The sequence below is a fragment of the Triticum aestivum genome, chromosome 3B (genome assembly GCF_018294505.1).
Source record: "Triticum aestivum cultivar Chinese Spring chromosome 3B, IWGSC CS RefSeq v2.1, whole genome shotgun sequence".
In the NCBI taxonomy this organism is placed as follows: Eukaryota; Viridiplantae; Streptophyta; class Magnoliopsida; order Poales; family Poaceae; genus Triticum; species Triticum aestivum.
Window position 1 is genome coordinate 478,685,292 of NC_057801.1, and position 26,170 is coordinate 478,711,461.

Consider the following 26,170-nt stretch of genomic DNA (forward strand, 5'->3'; position numbering starts at 1 on the left):
TCGCACCTACCAGGATTTCCAGTCCCATGGATGTTCAGTCCATATGATTGTCACGACCTTTGGACTGTCCTGCTTGTGGGAGTAGGCGGGTCCCCTGCGTGCCACCCGTAGTTGGACGGTCAATCTTTTGTTTAGTACTTCAACATAGTGATTTCCTAGTAAGGATTCACTCGTATCACATCAAGTAAATCTTATAGATTTACTTTCTAAATCTTATTGATTTAATGTCATGTTTTCTTTCTTTTCCTGAAATTTAACGATGCAGGTTTTGCCATGTGACATTCATCACAGAATAAACCGTTTGGTTTGCTCTACGATGGCTATTTTTGTAGGTTTCACTTCTTATGTCGTGTCAGTAACGAAGGCATTGTCCATCACTTATATTGCTAGAAAAAATTGGACCAGTCTGTTGTCTGAGTACAAGTTAAATCCCTATGATGAACTGCAGTTTGGTTTAACAAAAACGCCACAATTAGTCCTTCTCGCGTTTAAAAGAAATGAAGAAAAAAACTAGATCACAGTCACGGATCCTAGTCAAGTTAGAAAGCTGATCATAGCAGACCAGACACGATCGCCGTTGTCTCGCACATCGGTACCACCTTCAGTAACAGATCGAGCACCGGCAGTTGCTCTAGGACAGACAGCGGCAGCATCCCAGTCTGATCCAGTTGAGGATTGGCACCGACCGTGTCAGCGGATCAGTCTGATCTACCGAAGGATCGGGCATCGACACCGGCACTTGCTCCGACACCGGCACCAACTTTACAAGGAGCACCATCTCCGATAGTAGCAGCGGCTTCGGCACCTGCACCAACACTTGCACTTGCATCTGCTCTGGCCCGTGCAGTGGCAACCGAATGAGCAGTTGCACCGGCAACAGACTGGGCTGCAGTTCGCACTTCATATACCAAAGTCCTTACAAAAACCGACATGTCCACCTTCTTGGCAAGCATTGGCCGCCCAAGTGCTTCGTTCTTTTTTCTTTCCATGTTGTTTCACATGATTCACTGTGTTGATCTAACTGTTTGGGTATGTCTTCTTGTTTGCAAATAGAGAATTCCTAGAGCAATGAGGGAGTCGTTCAACAATCCGGGCGACCGGGGCCAAGTTTCTCTTACCATGCACAGCCTTGGTGTGAATGAACCTGCTCAATATACCGTAAGTACAAAGGATGATCGCATGATGATTGATGCGAAAGGATGGTCAAGGTTCAAATCTAAATCGTATCTTGCGGTAGGGGATGATGTCAAAATTGAACTTTCTCGGCAAGGAGAGCTGGTCCAAATCAACTTTGAAATTCTTCAGTAGCAGCACGCAACTGCCGAACTGATCTATCCTCCGAGAGATTTTGATGTAATAATCTGGCATGGTGAAACAAGTATCTTGTGTGTATAAGTAGTACGATAGTATTATTTAGCACATGGTATATCATTGACAGAATTGCAACTCTCATGGCTGGTTAGGAACCGTCGTTCGATTTCATTCCAACAAATGTTGTGTTTTATTCAATTTTGTGTATTCGCCTTGCGACAACATCTAAAACCAGCGCCGTACCAATCGCTTGCAATATGAAAAGCGCTGAGGTAGAACACATGGGCCCCCAAACATGCAGGGTGGGCCTGCGGCCCAAAGTCAAGAACCGTGAGCCTGTCTGAGTATTATATTCTCAGCTGAACCCCTATAAAAAAAGCTGAACCCCCATATTGCTCGTGCGTTGCACGAAACATCAAGATGCATTTGTATGAGTATTTTATCTTGTGAGAGAAAAGGATGAACAAGGGAAGGCCTTATTTGCAAATGTGGAGAGGTGTGTGGGTACCTTTTTGCAAAATTGCCTTAGTTTCCTTCCTATCCGTCAGATATAAATCGGATGGCCTATATTGCAGGATGGCAGGCACACCATCATCACCAACTCGTCTATACTGTGTTAAAAACAACTCTGCTTTTTATAATTATATATGTTATATATATTCCCCTTGATTTTTCTTATGTATAAAGTTGTGATATAAAAGATTTGTATATTTCTTTACAGAGGGAGTATCTCTCTGTCAAAAATATAACTATGTGTAACTAGTTACTCCTATCTTTCTACTTCCTTTCGCTGATATGTGGGGCAACCGGCAACAGGGTCCACGTGCCATATGCACAAATTAGAGTGCACAACTGCACGGTAGACACCCCGGTCGTAGCGCCACAATAATGCCTAATGAGCCGTCAAATCACAACCCCCCCTTTCCAGCTTTAGCAGTAAGCTGGACGGACGAAGCGACATATTTCACTGGGCCTGATTCCCCTTCTCCCTCGTCTGTCTGTTTAGAGAAAACCCCCTCTCGGCGATTGCATAGGGTTTTCTCATGGAGAACCAGGTACGAATTCTTCATCCATCCCCGATAAATCCAAGTCCCTTAGTCGCAGGTAATCCTAGAATGGCAGCCGCCGCCATTGCTGCATTTTTCTTCCTACCGAATCTAGTGTGTTTCATTTGCAGTGCCCAAAGTGCGAGGACCCTACAGGTTTCTGCGCCCTCGGCGAGACGCCATACTTGTCCCTTCTCATCCTAACACAGGATTTTGAAACGTTCACAGTATGTTCCTACAATCCTCTTTTCTATCCGGGAGGGTGGGTTTTTTTTGAACATGCTATCGACTAATTTGGAAATCTGGATTGCTATATTTGGATAAAAGGTACTACTAGTACGATGGTCAACACTGACGTGAAGGAGGAAGTTATTTCTAGATTTGGATAGGGAATACATTGTGATCTCATATTATTTTTCTTGCAGTGCATTATTTGCTCTGCTAGAACACATGTACTCAAGATGCTCGGCCTTGCCATAACTGAATACACTAGTTTAATGGTCACAGTGAAGACAAGCCATGGATATAAGTTCCGAGTTGGGTTCATGAACCAAGAAGATCGCTGCTTTTTTATGGCCGAACTTGGATAAACTTTCTCAAGTGTTACAGACTGAAAGTTGGCGCACGAATGTTGGTGGAAATAGCAGAACCTAGTCTCATCTTCACTATGATCTTCCACCCCGACGTCGTTCCAATTGTTCATCCATGTTAGTTTTGTATCTGGTTCTTGCTTGTTGCCTCAATTACTTCTTAATCCACCCATTCTGTCTAACTAATCACAATTTAACTTTAGAAGTAGCAATGAATCTCTCACGGAGATGCTACTTCTAACTAATATTTTCTTATAATTGGTGGCACGTGTAGGTTTTTTTAGAGTTAAGCAGGCTGCTCGTTTGTTATCCTGTAGTAACTCGGCTATTACTGATGGCACTGAAGTTGGCTGGGACGAAATCCACAAGTTCCTACACTTTATTGATTGTCTTGAGGTCCTTGTGGGGCGTTTAATTGGTGGAAGGCCACGTGGGATATGTGTGCCACTGTTGCACTCGTTGAACAGGTCCAACTGTGTCGACAAACTTATGGTACGAGTTGTTTTCTGTTATATATGTTGTTCATAAACTATTGCTTATACACAGTTTTACAGCTGTGATCTTCTTGAAATAGAAACTGCCCAGTTCTATTGTTACTATACAGATGCCTGACCATGGTAGGGTCAGACTTGCGCTTGGTCACAACATGATGTTTATGTCGAGCTACTCCATTCCCCTTGGAGGTGAAAAGATACTTATTCATGGGTGGTCTCAAATAATGAAGGCCCGTCCATCTTGGAGAATAGGACAGAAGATTATGTTCATGCTTTTCCATGGCTCTAAAGCGAATATCCTGTTTATTGACCACATTGCGAGATGAAGCTGCTTTCAGAAGGTTGTGGATGCGCGGGGTGGCGCCTGGGCCTTGTCCTGGGGCTTGGCGGCCTCACCCTTGGTTAACTGTAGGCAAAGTAGCACTGCTCGAGGCGTGCTTTGTACGGTTGAACCTATATAAGTACTCATACTGCTTTCAGCTTTGGTTGTTAAGTGACCCTGCTGGTTTTAGTTAAGGTTGTTAAGTACTCCTGCTGCTTTTACAGTCTGTCGTGTTTCTTCAGTCCTATCTTCCTCCAGCCGCCAAAACCAAACCAGCGCCAGTGGGGCCGCCTACTTCCACCTCCCACGGCTGGCTGCGCCTCAGCGCACGCATCACCGCCCCACCGTCTCCTAAATCATTAACACCGACGTCCTCCGTGTGCTTTGGTGCGCTCGCCGCGGCGCCACCCTCTCGCATTGTCAACATGGTCAACAAACAACAGGAATCGGCAGAAGTATGTGGAGAGGATGACAGTAGGGGCCCACCATGTCAGCATATGGAAAAATAAAATGCTTCCTCCTAGTGTTTTCCTGACATTTGGGACCCACAACATTGTGAGCATATATAGTCAATAGACAAGAGAACAACACAAGATCGACTGACACCTGGGACGTAGCTGCTCGAGCAATATTTTTTTTGTTATTGTTGAGACGGAGAAGGGTTTGAACTGGGCTGTGGCCCGTCTAGCCCATGCTTATATTTTATGTTCACCATGTGACCAGCCCAACTATTTTTTCTTTGTGAAAATGAGCCTAGTTTATTTTTATGAAGAATACCCAATCCAGGCCTACTTATTTTTCTATGCCCTGATGGGCTGCAACTCTTTCAAGACGCCTGCAAATCTTGAAAGTAATATGAAATGGGTTGTAAAGATAAAAACAGATGACAAATTGGCAATTACTTTATTATTTCTGAATTTTTTCACATTTTCAGATTCCTATTTCACTGGGCATTAACCTAATTTAAATATATCTTCAAAGTACTTTAAATCTGGCTCGACATTTCGGTATTAAAAATAGTTTGGAACCCACAGAAATATGCGAAATTGGCCCTGGCCAATAAAAAACGATTGCAATAAATTGCATAAGAAGTTGCAATGAGCTATATATAAATTATTAAAAAAAAGAGGGAGTGGTCTGACTTGTGGGCCTGTTAAGTTGACGCGTATGCAAGATTTTTTTAGTTATTATATACGTCAACAAACGATTCTAGTAGACATAACCATTGGATGTCAATCCAACGGCCGTCGTGTTTATTCAATTTCTGATCTTCTTGCTCCAGCTGCCAAAGCAGCGCCGGCGGGACCGCCTACTCCCGCCTCACGTGGCCGGCTGTGCTGCCGCGCAGGCCTCAGCGCCCCCTACCACTCCCACTGCTAGCCAGGGCATCCCTCTACTCACCCACACCCCTTGTTATTCTGCGGCGACGACAGCCTCACACCGCAGCAGAACCAGTGAACCCTCGTACTCCTCTCCGCATGGGCTTCCACTGTCGCGTCTTCCCCGGCTCCGCGTCATCCCCTTCCTAGGCGTCGCCGTCGTCCACCGCCATGGTGCTCTCGGTGCGGCGTGGTCAATGTGGTCAACGACCGACTTCCATCGGAAGAGTACTGTACATGGAGAGGCTGATAGCTGGGTCCACGGCAGCCGCAAGGAAGTGCCTCCTTATTAAGCGCAAAATAATTATTCCTCCACCTGACAGCAGGGACCCACCGGACGGGCCACCAGTATTTTGTGAAAAAAACGTTTCCCCCTGACTGTTGGGACCCATCGGACGGGCCACCGTATTTCACAAAAAAACGTCCCCCCCACTGTCAGCTCGGACCAACCGGATGTGCCTCCTTATTACGCACAAAAAATGAATACCCCTGCTAGCTGGGACCCTCCTTGGTGATAGGCTGACTTGTGGGCCTACTAAGTTGACTGGGATGGAGGCCTTTGTCAACTTAAGTCAATATGAATGATTCTAGCTCCAGTGATCGTACGATGTCCATCTAACGGCCATAGTGCTTCTTCAACCTCTGGTCTTCTTGCTCCAGCCGCCCAAAGCAGCGCCGGTCGTGCCGCATGCTCCTGCCACCCGTGGCCGGCTATGATGCCGCGGAGGCCTCACCGCCCCCTACTACTCCCACCGCTGGCCAGGCCATCCCTCTACTCACCCACACCCCCTGTTATTCTACGGCGACGGCAGCCTCACACCGCAACCAAACCAGTGAACCCTCATACTCCTCTACGCATGGGCATCCACTGCCGCGTCTTCCCCGGCTCCGCGTCGTCCCCTTCCTAGGCCTCTCCGTCGTCCACCGCCCTGGTGCTCTCGGTGCGGCGTGGTCAACGTGGTCAAGGAAGGACTTCCATCGGACGTGGACTATACGTGGAGAGGCTGACAGCTGGGTCCATGGCCGCAGCAAGGAAGTGCCTCCTTATTACGCGGAAAATAATGATTCTTCCACCTGACAGCAGGGACCCACCGGACGAGCCACCATATTTCGCAAAAAAAATGTTTCCCCCTGACTGCTGGGACCCACCAACTACATGTTCGCATGCAAGGAAGTGCTTCCGGGCAAAAAAAAAACGATTTTCCCCCCTGACTGCTGGGACCCACCAACTACATCTTCGCGCGCAAGGAAGTGCCTGACAGTCGGGACCCACCTGGTCGAAGCGTACGTAGCATTGTCATTCTGGTCGAGAATGTGTACGTACATACTGGTGGATGTAGAGGCGCGCACGTGTCGTACTAGAGGCGCGCACGTAGCATGTACACGTACGTATAGCGGCCATTGTGCAAGAAAGAAAATACGGCCACATACATACATATGGGCAGTGTCTCGAACGCCTACTCGCGCATACGTACGGCCAGGGCTCATGTACACGGCTGGGTCAGAACGGAGAAACAACGTCATCGTCATGTTCATGGGGAGCCAACCGGCTAGGTCGGAACGGAATGCGTCGTCGTGTTCATTGGGAGGGCTTGGACGGAACATGCAATGGAAACGAGGCCTGGCATACCGCAGAACGGAGGAAACGGCCTTGTGTTCGACCAGCCACGTTCGAAATGGGATCCTGTTCATCGGGAGGGGTTTGGCGTACCGCAAAACGGAGGAAATGGACCTCCTACGGTCGAAACGGGGGTCTTGTTGATCGGGTGGGGTGTGGCGTACCGCAAAACAGACGAAACCGACTTGTGTTGGAGTGCTACAGTCGAAACGGGGGTCCTGTTCATCAGGAGGGGTGTGGCGTACCGCAAAATGGGACTCCACGGGATACTGTTTGGTAACCCACAAGTGTAGGGGATCGGAACAGCTTTCGAGGGTAGAGTATTACACCCAAATTTATTGATTCGACACAAGGGGAGCCAAAGAATATTCTTAAGTATTAGCAGTTAAGTTGTCAATTCAACCACACCTGGATAACTTAGTATCTGTAGCAAAGTATTTAATAGCAAAGTAGTATGATAGTAATGGTAACAATAGCAAAAGTAATATTTTTGGGTTTTGTAGTGATTGTAACAATAGCGACAGAAAAGTAAATAAGCGAAGCACAGTATATGAAAAGCTCGTAGGCATTGGATCAGTGATGGATAATTATGTCGGATGCGATTCCTCATGTAATAGCTATAACCTAGGGTGACACAGAACTAGCTCGGGTTCATCAATGTAATGTAGGCATGTATTCCGAATATAGTCATACATGCTTATGGATAAGAACTTGCATGACATCTTTTGTCCTACCCTCCCGTGGCAGTGGGGTCCTAGCGGAAACTAAGGGATATTAAGGCCTCCTTAATAGAGAACCGGACCAAAGCATTAATACATAGTGAATACATGAACTCCTCAAACTACGGTCATCACCGAGAAGTATCCCGATTATTTTCACTTCGGGGTTGTCGGATCATAACACATAATAGGTGACTATAGACTTGTAAGATAGGATCAAGAACACACATATATTCATGCAAACATAATAGGTTCAGATCTGAAATCATGGCACTCAGGCCCTAGTGACAAGCATTAAGCATAGCAAAGTCATAGCAACATCAATCTCAGAACATAGTGGATACTAGGGATCAAACCTTACCAAAACTAACATGATTACATGGTAAATCTCATCCAACCCATAACCGTCCAGCAAGCCTACGATGGAATTGCTCATGCGTGGCGGTGAGCATCATGAAATTGGTGATGGAGGATGGTTGATGATGATGATGGCGACGAATCCCCCTCTCCGGAGCCCCGAACGGACTCCACATCAGCCCTCCCGAGAGAGATTAGGGCTTGGCGGCGGCTCCGTATCGTAAAACATGATGAAACTTCCTCTCTGATTTTTTTCTCTGCGAAACGGAATATATGGAGTTGGAGTTGAGGTCGGCGGAGCTGCAGGGGGCCCAGGAGCCACCCTCGTGGACAGGGTGTGGGCCCCCTGCCTTCATCTTTTGCCAGTATTTTTTATATTTTTTGAAACTTATCTCCGAGGATTTTCAGGTCATTCCGAGAACTTTTGTTTTCTACACATAAAACAACATCATGGCAGCTCTGCTGAAAACAACGTTACTCCGGGTTAGTTTCATTCAAATCATGCAAGTTAGAGTCCAAAACAAGGGCAAAAGTGTTTGGAAAAGTAGATACATTGGAGACGTATCACTGTTCATCTCCACCGTCGAGCTCCTCCAGCCTCCACGGGCTACTGTTCATCCACCGTCGACCTCCTCCAGCCTCCACATGCTCCTGTTCATCCAGCCTCCACCGCGCGCTACTCCACCGGCTACTGTTCAACCACCCCTCCACGGGATCTTGTTCAACCACCCCTCCACGGGCTACTGTTCATACACCCCTCCACCATCTACTGTTCATCCAGCCCTCCACGGGGTCGTCCTATTCATCCAGCCCTCCACGGGGTCATGTTCATCCAGCCCCAATCGGCTCGATCGATTGGGGTCCTGTTCATCCAGAGGCAATGCCACGGGGGTCCTATTCATCCACCCCCACCGCTCACTGTTCATCCAAACCCCCTTGCAACACTCACTGTTCATCCATAGGCAATATCGATCGGCTTCAGTTAGCAGCAGTAGCGAAGGAATCGCTCGATCGGGTTCAGTTAACAGCCAACGATCGATCGCTCGAGTTCAGTAACGCATAGCCTGTAATGCAATCACTCGGGTTCAGTTAGAGCCCAACGCCTCACTCGGGGTCAGTTAGAGCCAACACCTCGCACACACGCACATACGTGTACGAGAGAAATGCGCATCGCTCGGCCCCCGACCTCCCACCGCAACTAGGAACTCCCCGAAATTTTCCTCGCCCTCGCTTCTACCATGGTTTTTTCCGTCATGGATGGCCCAAAGAATGTCATGCAGCTGCGTCTCCGGCCCGCCCAGGATGAAAAACCCATTTTCTGTCATAACTTTTTGTCATAGAAGTAGGAGCCCACCACCTCTATGATGATACCGGGTTTTGTCACAATTATCGTCATAGAAGTGTCATAAGTATGACAGAAAAAAATTCGTTCGGCCCAAAATGTCACGAATGTGTCTTTTTTTGTAGTGATACCTCCCCCTGAAGTTGAAGGACCAGCACGACGCTGGTTGAATAGCCTCCCATCAAACTCCATTAGGAGCTGGGAAGATTTAGAAGATTCTTTCTGGGCCAACCTTCAGGGCACTTATGTCCGGCCACTTGATGCTGATGACTTAAGTCACATAGTCCAGCAACCCGGAGAGTCAGCTCGCAATCTTTGGAACTGGTTCCTAATTAAAAAGAACCAAATTATGGACTGTCCAAACGCCGAAGCCTTAGCGACATTCAAACACAGCGTCCAAGACGAATGGCTCACCCGACACCTCGGGCAGGAAAAGCCGAAGACCATGGCAGCTCTTACTGCGCTTATGACCCGCTTCTATGCAGGCGAAGATAGCTAGTTGGCTTGTAGAAGCAACAGTTCTAGCGACCCCGACACTTCTGAGGTCAGGGATGGCAATAGTAGACCATGACGCAACAAAAAAAAGCATCAGAGCAATAACAACGAAAGAGACGATACATCAGTGAATGCCAGATTTAGTGGTTCTAAACCCGCTAAACGGAAGAAGCCGTTCAATGGCAACAGGGATGGTCTATCCAACCTGGACAAAACACTAGAGAGACCTTGCTAGATTCACGGCACCCCTGATAATCCTGCCAACCACACCAATAGAAATTGCTGGGTTTTCAAGTAGGCCGGTAAATTAAGTACCGAACATAAGGGGAAAGGACCTCCAAGTGAGGACGATGATGAGCTCCATCAACCGAACACTGGGGGACAGAAGCAGTCCCCCCCCCCCCCAAGGTGAAAACAGTGAACATAATGTATGTTACCCACATCCCCAAGAGAGAGCGCAAACGCGCGATAAGGGATGTCTATGCCATAGAGCTTGTCGCCCCAAAATTCAACCCATGGTCGGCTTGTCCGATCACCTTTGATCGTAGGGATCACCCAACCAGTATCACACATGGAGGTTCGGCGGCCCTGGTACTCAACCCTATCATCGACGGATACCATTTCACTAGAGTCCTTATGGACGTTGGCAACAGCCTTAAATTGATCTATCAAGATACTGTTTGTAAAATGGGTATCGACCCGTCAAGAATCAAGCCTAGTAACACTACCTTTAAAGGAGTAATATACCAGGCATGGAGGCCCGCAATACATGCTCCTAAGCACTAGAAGTAGTATTCGGCTCTCCAAAAAACTTCCGAAGCGAAGCATTGATCTTTGATATCATCCCTTTTCGCAGTGGCTATCATGCATTGCTCGGACGAACTGCTTTCACCCGCTTTAATGTGGTCCCGCACTATGCTTATTTGAAGCTCAAAATGCCTGGACTGCATGGTGTCACTACAACAAATGGAAATATGGAGCGCTCCCTCTGCACTGAGGAGCACACCACGGCTCTGGTAGCCGAGGTGCAGGGCGACCTCATCAAGCTGAACAACTTATCGATCATCAAGACCAATGACATCACCAAGCCAGTCCGATCCACACCGCAATGCGATAGCTTGACGGACCCAGAACTCAAATAGTGGTTTAGCCTCCGTCGATTGCCCCATAAGGTTGCGGCATACGTACCGCGCGTACATAACTACACACTTAAAATACCTTGGGAAGCACTGGAGGTACACTGCGGCAGAAGTCCATAGTACGGTTTGACCATATTTGGACCTTCAATACCTTTTTTCACTACATGTTCGTTAAAAAACCTATCGACTCTACGGTTGCACGGGGGCTCCTCTTCAGGTCCCTGTCTTTTTGCAAACAACCATCTAATCCTCCTTTTAAAGGATTCCCTACCAAGGAGAAACGATGCAGACGTGCAGCAGGGCACCACCGGGATCTTCAAACTACTACTTTTAGGCCCTGTGTAAACCTTTCCCTTATGTAAACTTCTGGCTTGTAACATGGCCACCATATTCATGGCATTATCTGTTGAAACACATATCGACCTATTGATCAGGGTATAAAGGAAGCAGCTGATCACCACTTTCGTTTGGTACTTAGGTTGTATTCTCATCCGTATCCCCTCCCTACTTCAGACTGCCACATGTGTTTTAGTCCGGTCTTAACGCCGGGGGCTGTAATTGGCTCGACACATTCTAAAGTCCGAACACCTATAGCAAGCTCTTCAGCGTCCCGGATATTGCATTATATGCATCGGCTCTGAATCATGTATTTGCTCCATAGTTGGGTTGCCAGGCGCCTGTGCTTACCACCTTATGTTCCGCCCGTTCGGCTAAGGTAGTAAAGGGAGAACTACCGCGATTGTATTTCTGGTTCGTCCGGTTAAGTACCTCAATAGAGAAAGCCGAAAACTAACCTTCATGATAAGCGAGAGCTGGTCAGCAATCCGGCAACTTAGTATTACACTACAAATTGTTAGCGATTTTCGCCGTGTTATACGAGGGGCAGGTCTTCGTCCAGCTGCGTTGCAAAGGCACTGTAGTCCGGATAGCCGCACACACAACAGAGGCTAGTACTTAGCCCCACTATTAGACTCCTATGGCTAAGTGAAGGTAATAAAGCCTCATAGTTCGATTGCCTGGTTCACCCTGCGAACGCCTCCTTTATGGACCAAGACGTTGGATAAAGCGCGGTCACACATTATGTAGAACACCCCTGTAGCATTTACATGGGGGCAAAAGCCAATGATTGGCTACTTTCAGAAATATAAACAATAAACGGCCGCACAGGAGGAAAAAATCACTCAAAACAAAGGGATCAAGCATAGATATCTCAAAGCACGGGTTGATAACATAGTTTGTACAACCCGAACACATTTAATCAAACATCACGTCCTTGGAATATTGGCCCTCTACTATGCGGGCTCCTTCTAGGATGTCGTCAAAGTACCTCTTCGGCTTCCGATGATCTTTGCCTTCGGGCAGACCTGCGGTCGCCACTTTGGTGGCCTTCATATTTGCCCATTGCATTTTGACGCGGGCGAAGGCCGAATGCTTCATAGCATCGATCCGTGGCTGTGCATTGACAAGCCGCTTTACTAGGCCGAAGCAACTGCTGGGAATAGGCTCGGCTGGCCAAAGTTGGACTATTAAATCCTTCATGGCCAAGTCGGCTACCCTATGCAGCTCTGTCAGCTGTTTCAGCTGGTCGTTCAGAGGCGTCGGATGCTCCAGCGCGAGATACTGCGACCAGAACAGCTTCTCGGTCAAATTCCCCTCCCGAGCTTGGGAAAACTGCGCGGCATCAGCGGCGCTCCTTGGAAGATCCACAAGCATGCCTGGAGAACTCCAAACTCGAGTAAGAAAGATATACCTCTTACCTCCAAAGCTACTGCAAAAGAAAGGCCTTACCAATCGCTATCTATCACGCCTGCTAGATCTCCTCGTGAGCACTCCGGGACTCGATCCATGCCTATTTGGCATCATGGAGACCCTTGGCAAGTTTGGACGATTGGTCCGAAGTCTTCTGCTCCAAGGTCTCGCATTTGCGGATGGCATCCTTCAGTTCCTGCTTGACTTTGGCCACCTGACCTTCATGTTGGCGGCGGGCAGTTTGCTCGGCCTCCAGCTCTGCAGCAGCTTTCTCAGCGGCTGCCTTATTTGCCTCTACTTCCATCTTGGCTTGGGCAAGCGCGCCTTTGAGGGACTCGACCTCGTCTGCGCCAACTATGATCATAATCAAAAAATTCCATGAGTTAAACTACTCAATATACATATCACTTCTGATATGAAAATAAATTCCTTCTTCAAAATTTCTGCATACCTTGCATTTCCTCGAACCGCTTGTTAATGCGGTTGAGTTCCTCATCGGCCTGGGCAGTAGCCGTCAACATGGATGCCTGTTACAAAAGTAGCACAGTATATTATTGTCTGGATTATCACGTGGATCCTCTGTCCGGTTTTTTCTAATTCGGACAGATCCTCACGGGCTACCGTCTATACACAGGTTTATCCTTTCAAATTAAATGTTTTTAGAACATTACATCGCATACCTCAAAGCCTGTCAGTAGGTTGTAGAAGGCTTCGTTCAGTCCGCTCTTAGCAGACTGAACCTTTTCCATAACCACACCTATCAGGGTGCGGTGCTCCTCCATGACGGAAGCACTTTTCAGTGCTTCCTCCAGAGCATGAGCCGCCTCCGGATTAACGGAGGCTGCTGATGGAGCTGCTCCTCCTCCCCCTCTCTTGAAGGGGGATGCATATCCAATCTCGAAACCGCGTTGGTCTCTGGAATGGTTTTAGGCAGGGGCCCGGATTGATGGGGCTCCCCACCTGGTTGTCATGGGGTCGCCTCCCCAGGTCCTTGGCGATAGAGGTATTAACCTCAGGCACCTTCTCGGCGGCCTCGTCCGCCCATCCTCGGCCAGGAGAAGTCCTTCGAGACGACACTTCGGTGTCCTCCATGGCAATTAGCGAGGGGGCTCGCCGTGGCGTGTCGCTCTCCTCTTGCTCGGGCGACAGAGAGTTCCCCTCCGATAAGGGAGTGTGCGGAACCTCATGGGAAGGGCTGAAAGGAAAATTACAATACAACTCACATAATAGAGGCAGGCAAACTGAAGACGAATGGTAAGATTACTAATACTTATGATTCGGCCAGGGGCTTCACCCTGGGAGGTCTCTTGGGGATGTGTTCGAACTTTGAGTCCGAACTGTATGAGAGGGCCAACTTCCCTCTTTTCGGCACCTCCCCCTCCGGGTCTTCGGAGGTTGTTCTCTTCTTCCTCCTGCCCTTATGGGGGGAGTCTCTTTCCACCACCTCCTCCTCTTCTTCCTCATATCCCCCATGGGAGGAGTGGACTTCAGTCTCTATGGACACAGTGTTCGAAGGACCTTTGTGGCAGGGACCGCCCTTGGCTTCCTTGACCTTCTTCTTGGCCTTATTCTCTGGCGCCTGATAAGGCGCCGGGACCAACATCTTTGTTAGCTGGAGTGTGGTTGGGTTCTCTGACAGTGGTGCCAGACATTTGATCCGCTCCGCCTTTGCCGTCCGGCCCTGTGCGGAAGGCAGGTGACACTACAAAAAAATTACACTTCCGTGATAATACGTGTTTGTCACAGTAGGTCAAATTTTCTGTCATGCATATACATCCATGACGATTTTATGAAAGAATCAAGATGGTCATACCTTTGTTGTCGTAGAAGTGTTCCATGACATTACCAAAATTATCATCACGGAAGTGTCCACTTCCATGACAATAAATCACGCGTCATAGAAGTGCTTTCATCAAGGGTGACCGACACGTGGCATCCACTGTAACGGGTCGCCGTTAAGCTATCGGGTCCGGTTTTGGATCCAATAACCCACTAACAGCCACGACCAATGGGAATTTTCCGCGTGTAAATTTCTCATTGGCCAGAGGAACCACGTGTCAGCTCACCGTTGGGACAGATGTCATCCACTCATTGGACCGAAGGCACCTATGATACATCGACATGTGTGACGGCCTAACAGAGGCCCATTCCAGTGAAAAGGCCGGCCCATTTGACTTGGTCAAAAGGTAGCGGGCCGGCCCACGGAAAGCCTGTTAAGGTGTGTTCACATATAGCCCATTTACGGACCGCGAAGTTGCGACCCGTTACGGCCTATCCGAATTAGGCCCAGTAGCATCATCTGGGCCGTCCAATATGATTCCAGCCTCTAATAACTTCCGGCCCATGTATGGCCCATGATGTCTTTCGGCCCATATGAGGCCCTTTGTAACTCTTGGCCCATAAACGACCCGTGGTGAAACTGGCCCGTAATAAAGAGGGTATCGCTTTGTACCCATTAACAACCCATTATTCTATTGGGCTATTTCCAGCCCGTGTTATCTTTCGGCCTTCATAGGGCCTATTTATTCTTGGGCTCATTTCCAGCACTCGGTTTATTTACGACCCATTACTGGCCTTTTCTGCTTGTGGGCCACATTCAGCCCGTGGTTATAGTCGGCCTGTTTGTGGCCTATTAATCTGTTGGGCCGTTTTCATAGCATCATCAAATACGGCCGATTAATGGTGGCCCGTTATGGCCGACCCATGAACAGACAATTCCAACTCTAGCCCATTTATGGCCCAATGCAGTCTGTTATTGGCCCATGTTTGCCAATCGATCATACGGCTCGTAGAAGGCCCATTGATGCTATGACCCATATAAGGCCCATTGTTTCTACGGCCCATAGAGGGCCCATTGTTTCTACGACCCATAGAAGGCTCATTGTTTCTACAGCCCGTAGGAGGCCCATGGTCACTATAGTAAATATGTAGCCCATGGTTATTGTGGTCTAGTTTTAAAAAATAGGTTATTGCGGCCACTAGCAAACCGCAGAAAAAAGAACTGCACTAACTACAAGCAAACAAATAAAGAAGACAACAAGGAAATAAATAAGGAAGTAACTTATGCTAGGCTATCATGGCTATTACACATATTACATCCACTAAGCATCAAAGTTCGCCACCGGTGCAAATATAGGGAACAAAGCAACATATCACATACACTGGTTGTCAAAGTTCGCCACCGGTGCAAATATAGGGAACAAAGCAACATATCACATACACTAGTTGTCAAAGTTGGCGACTAGTGCAAATACACTCCGCATCAAAACAAGTCCAGAACTGAAACCACTTCAGAAGAGCTCACGAAAAAATATCCTTGGTACCCATAATGCTGGCAAGATGCTTAGCAAGCTTATTAACTTTCTCTTGTTTGGCGCTTAAATCTGAAGGAAATATGCCCTAGAGGCAATAATAAAGTTATTATTTATTTCCTTATAATCATGATAAATGTTTATTATTCATGCTAGAATTGTATTTTCCGGAAACATAATACATGTGTGAATACATAGACAAACAGAGTGTCACTAGTATGCCTCTACTTGACTAGCTCGTTAATCAAAGATGGTTATGTTTCCTAACCATGAACAATGAGTTGTTATTTGATTAACGAGGTCACATCATTAGTAGAATGATCTGATTGACATGACCCATTCCATTAGCTTAGCACCCGATCGTTTAGTATGTTGCTATTGCTTTCTTCATGACTTATACATGTTCCTATGACTATGAGATTATGCAACTCCCGTTTACCGGAGGAACACTTTGGGTACTACCAAACGTCACAACGCAACTGGGTGATTATAAAGGAGTACTACAGGTGTCTCCAATGGTCGATGTTGGGTTGGCGTATTTCGAGATTAGGATTTGTCACTCCGATTGATGGAGAGGTATCTCTGGGCCCTCTCGGTAATACACATCACATAAGCCTTGCAAGCATTGCAACTAATATGTTAGTTGTGAGATGATGTATTACGGAACGAGTAAAGAGACTTGCCGGTAACGAGATTGAACTAGGTATTGGATACCGACGATCGAATCTCGGGCAAGTAACATACCGATGACAAAGGGAACAACGTATGTTGTTATGCGGTCTGACCGATAAAGATCTTCGTAGAATATGTAGGAGCCAATATGGGCGTCCAGGTCCCGCTATTGGTTATTGACCAGAGACATGTCTCGGTCATGTCTACATTGTTCTCGAACCCGTAGGGTCCGCACGCTTAAGGTTACGATGACAGTTATATTATGAGTTTATGCATTTTGATGTACCGAAGGTTGTTCGGAGTCCCGGATGTGATCACGGACATGACGAGGAGTCTCGAAATGGTCGAGACGTAAAGATTGATATATTGGAAGCCTATGTTTGGACATCGGAAGTGTTCCGGGTGAAATCGGGATTTTACCGGGTTACCGGGAGGGTTACCGGAACCCCCCGGGAGCCATATGGGCCTTCATGGGCCTTAGTGGAAAGGAGAAAGGGGCAGCCCAAGGTGGCTGCGCCTCTTCCCCCTCCCCTAGTCCTATTAGGACTAGGAGAAGGTGGCCGGCCCCCCTCTCTCCCTTCCCCTCCGAGGAATCCTAGTTGGACTAGGATTGGAGGAGGAATCCTACTCCCAGAGGGAGTAGGACTCTCCTGCGCCTCCCTCTTTGGCCGGCCAGCCTCCCCTCCTCTCCTCCTTTATATACGGAGGCAGGGGCACCTCTAAACACACAAGTTGACACAAGTTGATCCTCGTGATCGATTCCTTAGCCGTGTGCGGTGCCCCCTGCCACCATATTCTTCGATAATACTGTAGCGGAGTTTAGGCGAAGCCCTGCTGCTGTAGTTCATCAAGATCGTCACCACGCCGTCATGCTGACGGAACTCTTCCCCGACACTTTGCTGGATCGGAGTCCGGGGATCGTCATCGAGCTGAACGTGTGCTCGAACTCGGAGGTGCCGTAGTTTCGGTGCTTGATCGGTTGGATCGTGAAGACGTACGACTACTTCCTCTACGTCGTGTCATCGCTTCCGCAGTCGGTCTGCGTTGGGTACGTAGACAACACTCTCCTCTCGTTGCTATGCATCACATGATCTTGTGTGCGCGTAGGATTTTTTTTTGAAATTACTACGAAACCCAACAGTGGTATCAGAGCCTAGGTTAATGATGTTGATGTTATATGCACGAGTAGAACACAAGTGAGTTGTGGACGATACAAGTCATACTGCCTACCAGCATGTCATATTTTGGTTCGGCGGTATTGTTGGACGAGACGACCCGGACCAACCTTACGCGTACGCTTACGCGAGACCGGTTCCCTCGACGTGCTTTGCACAGAGATGGCTTGCGGGCGACAGCCTCTCCAACTTTAGTTGAACCAAGTATGGCTACGCCCGGTCCTTGCGAAGGTTAAAACGGAGTCTATTTGACAAACTATCGTTGTGGTTTTGATGCGTAGGTGAGATTGGTTCTTACTTAAGCCCGTAGCAGCCACGTAAAACATGCAACAACAAAGTAGAGGACGTCTAACTTGTTTTTGCAGGGCATGTTGTGATGTGATATGGTCAAGGCATGATGCTGAATTTTATTGTATGAGATGATCATGTTTTGTAACCCAGTTATCGGCAACTGGCAGGAGCCATATGGTTGTCGCTTTATTGTATGCAATGCAATCGCGATGTAATGCTTTACTTTATTACTAAACGGTAGTGATAGTCGTGGAAGCATAAGATTGGCGAGACGACAACGATGCTACGATGGAGATCAAGGTGTCGCGCCGGTGACGATGGTGATCATGACGGTGCTTCGGAGATGGAGATCACAAGCACAAGATGATGATGGCCATATCATATCACTTATATTGATTGCATGTGATGTTTATCTTTTTATGCATCTTATCTTGCTTTGATTGACGGTAGCATTATAAGATGATCTCTCACTAAATTATCAAGAAGTGTTCTCCCTGAGTATGCACCGTTGCAAAAGTTCTTCGTGCTGAGACACCACGTGATGATCGGGTGTGATAGGCTCTACGTTCAAATACAACGGGTGCAAAACAGTTGCGCACGCAGAATACTCAGGTTAAACTTGACGAGCCTAGCATATGCAGATATGGCCTCAGAACACGGAGACCGAAAGGTCGAGCGTGAATCATATAGTAGATATGATCAACATAATGATGTTCACCAATGAAACTACACCATCTCACGTGATGATCGGTTATGGTTTAGTTGATTTGGATCACGTGATCACTTAGAGGATTAGAGGGATGTCTATCTAAGTGGGAGTTCTTTAATAATATGATTAATTGAACTTAAAATTTATCATGAACTTAGTCCCTGATAGTATCTTGCTTGTTTATGTTGATTGTAGATAGATGGCTCGTGCTGTTGTTCCGTTAAATTTTAATGTGTTCCTTGAGAAAGCAAAGTTGAAAGATGATGGTAGCAATTACACGGACTGGGTCCGTAACTTGAGGATTATCCTCATTGCTGCACAGAAGAATTACATCCTGGAAGCACCGCTAGGTGCCAGGCCTGCTGCTGGAGCAACGCCAGATGTTATGAACGTCTGGCAGAGCAAAGCTGATGACTACTCGATAGTTCAGTGTGCCATGCTTTACGGCTTAGAATCGGGACTTCAACGACGTTTTGAACGTCATGGAGCATATGAGATGTTCCAGGAGTTGAAGTTAATATTTCAAGCAAATGCCCGGATTGAGAGATATGAAGTCTCCAATAAGTTCTATAGCTGCAAGATGGAAGAGAACAGTTCTGTCAGTGAGCATATACTCAAAATGTCTGGGTATAATAATCACTTGATTCAATTGGGAGTTAATCTTCCGGATGATTGTGTCATTGACAGAATTCTCCAATCACTGCCACCAAGCTACAAGAGCTTCGTGATGAACTATAATATGCAAGGGATGAACAAGACTATTCCCGAGCTCTTCGCAATGCTGAAAGCTGCGGAGGTAGAAATCAAGAAGGAGCATCAAGTGTTGATGGTTAACAAGACCACTAGTTTCAAGAAAAAGGGCAAAGGAAAAAAAAGGGGAACTTCAAAAAGAACGGCAAGCAAGTTGCTGCTCAAGAGCAGAAACCCAAGTCTAGACCTAAGCCTGAAACTGAGTGCTTCTACTGCAAGCAGACTGGTCACTGGAAGCGGAACTGCCCCAAGTATTTGGCGGATAAGAAGGATGGCAAGGTGAACAAAGGTATATGTGATATACATGTTATTGATGTGTACCTTACCAATGCTCGCAGTAGCACCTGGGTATTTGATACTGGTTCTGTTGCTAATATTTGCAACTCGAAACAGGGACTACAGAATAAGCGGGCACTGGCAAAGGACGAGGTGACGATGCGCGTGGGAAACGGTTCCAAAGTCGATGTAATCGCGGTCGGCATGCTACCTCTACATCTACCTTCGGGATTAATATTAGACCTAAATAATTGTTATTTGGTGCCAGCGTTGAGCATGAACATTATATCTGGATCTTGTTTAATGCGAGACGGTTATTCATTTAAATCAGAGAATAATGGTTGTTCTATTTATATGAGTAATATCTTTTATGGTCATGCACCCTTGAAGAGTGGTCTATTCTTACTAAATCTCGATAGTAGTAATACACATATTCATAATGTTGAAACCAAAAGATACAGAGTTGATAATGAAAGTGCAACTTATTTGTGGCACTGTCGTTTAGGTCATATCGGTGTAAAACGCATGAAGAAACTCCATACTAATGGACTTTTGGAACCACTTGATTATGAATCACTTGGTACTTGCGAACCGTGCCTCATGGGCAAGATGACTAAAACACCGTTCTCCGGTACTATGGAGAGAGCAACAGATTTGTTGGAAATCATACATACCGATGTATGTGGTCCGATGAATATTGAGGCTCGTGGCGGATATCGTTATTTTCTCACCTTCACAGATGATTTGAGCAGATATGGATATATCTACTTAATGAAGCATAAGTCTGAAACATTTGAAAAGTTCAAAGAATTTCAGAGTGAAGTTGAAAATCATCGTAACAAGAAAATAAAGTTTCTACGATCTGATCGTGGAGAAGAATATTTGAGTTACGAGTTTGGTGTACATTTGAAAAACTGTGGAATAGTTTCACAACTCACGCCACCCGGAACAGCACAGCGTAATGGTGTGTCCGAACGTCGTAATCGTACTTTACTAGATATGGTGCGATCTATGATGTCTCTTACAGATTTACCGCTATCATTTTGGGGATATGCTTTAGAGACGGCCGCATTCACGTTAAATAGGGCACCATCAAAATCCGTTGAGACGACGCCTTATGAACTATGGTTTGGCAAGAAACGAAAGTTGTCGTTTCTTAAAGTTTGGGGCTGTGATGCTTATGTGAAAAAGCTTCAACCTGATAAGCTCGAACCCAAATCGGAGAAATGTGTATTCATAGGATACCCAAAGGAAACTGTTGGGTACACCTTCTATCACAGATCCAAAGGCAAAACATTTGTTGCTAAGAATGGATCATTTCTAGAGAAGGAGTTTCTCTCGAAAGAAGTGAGTGGGAGGAAAGTAGAACCTGACGAGGTAACTGTACCTGCTCCCTTACTGGAAAGTAGTTCATCACAGAAAACTGTTTCAGTGACACCTACACCAGTTAGTGAGGAAGCCAATGATAATGATCATGAAACTTCAGATCAAGATACTACTGAACTTCGTAGATCAACCAGAGTAAGATCCGCACCAGAGTGGTACGGTAATCCTGTTCTGGAGGTCATGCTACTAGATCATGATGAACCTACGAACTATGAAGAAGCGATGGTGAGCCCAGATTCCGCAAAGTGGCTAGAAGCCATGAAATCTGAGATGGGATCCATGTATGAGAACAAAGTATGGACTTTGGTTGACTTGCCCGATGATCGGCAAGCGATTGAGAATAAATGGATCTTTAAGAAGAAGACTGACGCTGATGGTAATGTTACTGTCTACAAAGCTCGACTTGTCGCAAAAGGTTTTCGGCAAGTTCAAGGAATTGACTACGATGAGACCTTCTCACCCGTAGCGATGCTTAAGTCCGTCCGAATCATGTTAGCAATTGCCGCATTTTATGATTATGAAATTTGGCAAATGGATGTCAAAACTGCATTCCTGAATGGATTCCTGGAAGAAGAGTTGTATATGATGCAACCAGAAGGTTTTGTCGATCCAAAGGGAGCTAACAAAGTGTGCAAGCTCCAGCGATCCATTTATGGACTGGTGCAAGCCTCTCGGAGTTGGAATAAACGTTTTGATAGTGTGATCAAAGCATTTGGTTTTATACAGACTTTTGGAGAAGCCTGTATTTACAAGAAAGTGAGTGGGAGCTCTGTAGTATTTCTGATATTATATGTGGATGACATATTACTGATTGGAAATGATATAGAATTTCTGGATAGCATAAAGGGATACTTGAATAAAAGTTTTTCAATGAAAGACCTCGATAAAGCTGCTTACATATTAGGCATTAAGATCTATAGAGACAGATCAAGACGCTTAATTGGACTTTCACAAAGCACATACCTTGACAAAAATTTGAAGAAATTCAAAATGGATCAAGCAAAGAAAGGGTTCTTGCCTGTGTTACAAGGTGTGAAATTGAGTAAGACTCAATGCCCGACCACTGCAGAAGATAGAGAGAATATGAAAGATGTTCCCTATGCATCAGCCATAGGCTCTATCATGTATGCAATGCTGTGTACCAGACCTGATGTGTGCCTTGCTATAAGTTTAGCAGGGAGGTACCAAAGTAATCCAGGAATGGATCACTGGACAGCGGTCAAGAACATCCTGAAATACCTGAAAAGGACTAAGGATATGTTTCTCGTATATGGAAGTGACAAAGAGCTCATCGTAAAAGGTTACGTTGATGCAAGCTTTGACACTGATCCGGACGATTCTAAATCGCAAACCAGATACGTGTTTACATTAAACGGTGGAGCTGTCAGTTGGTGCAGTTCTAAACAAAGCGTCGTAGCGGGATCTACATGTGAAGCGGAATACATAGCTGCTTCGGAAGCAGCAAATGAAGGAGTCTGGATGAAGGAGTTCATATCCGATCTAGGTGTCATACCTAGTGCATCGGGTCCAATGAAAATCTTTTGTGACAATACTGGTGCAATTGCCTTGGCAAAGGAATCCAGATTTCACAAAAGGACCAAACACATCAAGAGACGCTTCAACTCCATCCGGGATTTAGTCCAGGTGGGAGACATAGAGATTTGCAAGATACATACGGATCTGAATGTTGCAGACCCGTTGACTAAGCCTCTTCCACGAGCAAAACATGATCAGCACCAAAGCTCCATGGGTGTTAGATTCATTACAGTATAATCTAGATTATTGACTCTAGTGCAAGTGGGAGACTGAAGGAAATATGCCCTAGAGGCAATAATAAAGTTATTATTTATTTCCTTATAATCATGATAAATGTTTATTATTCATGCTAGAATTGTATTTTCCGGAAACATAATACATGTGTGAATACATAGACAAACAGAGTGTCACTAGTATGCCTCTACTTGACTAGCTCGTTAATCAAAGATGGTTATGTTTCCTAACCATGAACAATGAGTTGTTATTTGATTAACGAGGTCACATCATTAGTAGAATGATCTGATTGACATGACCCATTCCATTAGCTTAGCACCCGATCGTTTAGTATGTTGCTATTGCTTTCTTCATGACTTATACATGTTCCTATGACTATGAGATTATGCAACTCCCGTTTACCGGAGGAACACTTTGGGTACTACCAAACGTCACAACGCAACTGGGTGATTATAAAGGAGTACTACAGGTGTCTCCAATGGTCGATGTTGGGTTGGCGTATTTCGAGATTAGGATTTGTCACTCCGATTGATGGAGAGGTATCTCTGGGCCCTCTCGGTAATACACATCACATAAGCCTTGCAAGCATTGCAACTAATATGTTAGTTGTGAGATGATGTATTACGGAACGAGTAAAGAGACTTGCCGGTAACGAGATTGAACTAGGTATTGGATACCGACGATCGAATCTCGGGCAAGTAACATACCGATGACAAAGGGAACAACGTATGTTGTTATGCGGTCTGACCGATAAAGATCTTCGTAGAATATGTAGGAGCCAATATGGGCGTCCAGGTCCCGCTATTGGTTATTGACCAGAGACATGTCTCGGTCATGTCTACATTGTTCTCGAACCCGTAGGGTCCGCACGCTTAAGGTTACGATGACAGTTATATTATGAGTTTATGCATTTTGATGTACCGAAGGTTGTTCGGAGTCCCGGATGTGATCACGGACATGACGAGGAGTCTCGAAATGGTCGAGACGTAAAGATTGATATATTGGAAGCCTATGTTTGGACATCGGAAGTGTTCCGGGTGAAATCGGGATTTTACCGGGTTACCGGGAGGGTTACCGGAACCCCCCGGGAGCCATATGGGCCTTCATGGGCCTTAGTGGAAAGGAGAAAGGGGCAGCCCAAGGTGGCTGCGCCTCTTCCCCCTCCCCTAGTCCTATTAGGACTAGGAGAAGGTGGCTGGCCCCCCTCTCTCCCTTCCCCTCCGAGGAATCCTAGTTGGACTAGGATTGGAGGAGGAATCCTACTCCCAGAGGGAGTAGGACTCTCCTGCGCCTCCCTCTTTGGCCGGCCAGCCTCCCCTCCTCTCCTCCTTTATATACGGAGGCAGGGGCACCTCTAAACACACAAGTTGACACAAGTTGATCCTCGTGATCGATTCCTTAGCCGTGTGCGGTGCCCCCTGCCACCATATTCTTCGATAATACTGTAGCGGAGTTTAGGCGAAGCCCTGCTGCTGTAGTTCATCAAGATCGTCACCACGCCGTCGTGCTGACGGAACTCTTCCCCGACACTTTGCTGGATCGGAGTCCGGGGATCGTCATCGAGCTGAACGTGTGCTCGAACTCGGAGGTGCCGTAGTTTCGGTGCTTGATCGGTTGGATCGTGAAGACGTACGACTACTTCCTCTACGTCGTGTCATCGCTTCCGCAGTCGGTCTGCGTTGGGTACGTAGACAACACTCTCCTCTCGTTGCTATGCATCACATGATCCTGTGTGCGCGTAGGAATTTTTTTTGAAATTACTACGAAACCCAACAAAATCTTCCAGCGCTTGCTATTGCACCAGAAAGTATGCATCTGAATTTTGCAGGGACTTCCTCAGTCCTTCGGCTTCTTGCCGCAGCACAGCTGACTGATGCCTTTTATCTTGTAGCTGAGATTGAACAAGCCGAAGTGATCCAGGCAGCAAGTTCGAAGAGCTTGTGCCAGTGGTAGTGGCCAGTGACTCGAACACTACATCAATATAGGACTTTTGGGTTGTCTCACTGTCATCAAGATAGTTTTTACCAGCTTTCTTGGAGACCAACAGGGATGTCTTGCTATCTTGAACCTTATCTGCATTACTTCCTTTACGATTGCATAGCGGGGTACTCTTCTTCAATATTTTGTCTGCATTCTAAAAAAGAAACAAGCAGAGATCACAGGTTTACCATGTTGTGTATGAAACTCATTTTGGTAAATCAGTTCAGTAGTAAAGTGGACAGGATAACAACATGAAACAAAAATATATCCATGTACCATGGTCACTGTATGGTCTATATCATTCTAGTTTTTGTTGCCAAATCAAGATAGAGACACAGTTCAAATAATATTTGTTTAAGACAAAGCAGAATAGATATAATATAAGTGTGGGAAACTATAGAGCAATAACAACATTGTAATGTGCATGACATGATAATATAACTGTTTATTCAATTGAAACTGAAATCAACATAGAGCAAGTTACAACAGCAAACCAGTTAAAGAAACAGGTTTAAAACATACCTATTGCGCCATTGGAGTTTCAATTCCATCCTTCAAATTTGAAAATAGTTGGTATGAGTAAATACAGTGACGCAAGAGCAAAGGACTATGAACCATATCTACAGAACCTGACATGAGAACAATTCTTCTTCTGCTTTAAGCGTTGAGTTGGGATTCAGAGTGGTGGTCCTCGTGCTTTGGGCACTGCAGTTCTCTTACTAACTGCTCATGTTTGGGTGCTCTGTGGTGGAGATAGTGCCGCGTCAACTGGAATTGGGTTACTATCTGCTGGTGTTGGGGTTAGAAGGGGTAGCCGGTTCTCTGTCCAACTGGGTAGGGGCACAATCTGTGAGAGTCTGGGTTATGTGTGGTGGGGCTGGTTCTTGGGCAAGTGGAACCGTGGTTCTATCTACATCGACTAGTAGCATTATCTTTTCCGAAGACCGTGTTGTTACTCCCTTAGATACTACCATCACACTCTCCAATTCAAATGTCTGATAAACAGGAAAAGTAATTGAATTTACAGACATTGTATGATAGACAGGTGCAATGGATAGTGGGGAATAAAAGAGGGCATGAAATAATTCACATTTATGTTGTCTAACCAAACAGGATACCATGACACAATTTCACATATATGATGGCTAACTAAATAGGATAGCATGACACAGTTTCACATATATGATGACTAACTAAAAAGGATGGAAAGGCATAGTTCAAAATATGATAACTGTGTAAACAGGATGACATGATATAACTATATAATGTATTTATTAAATATGTTGGCA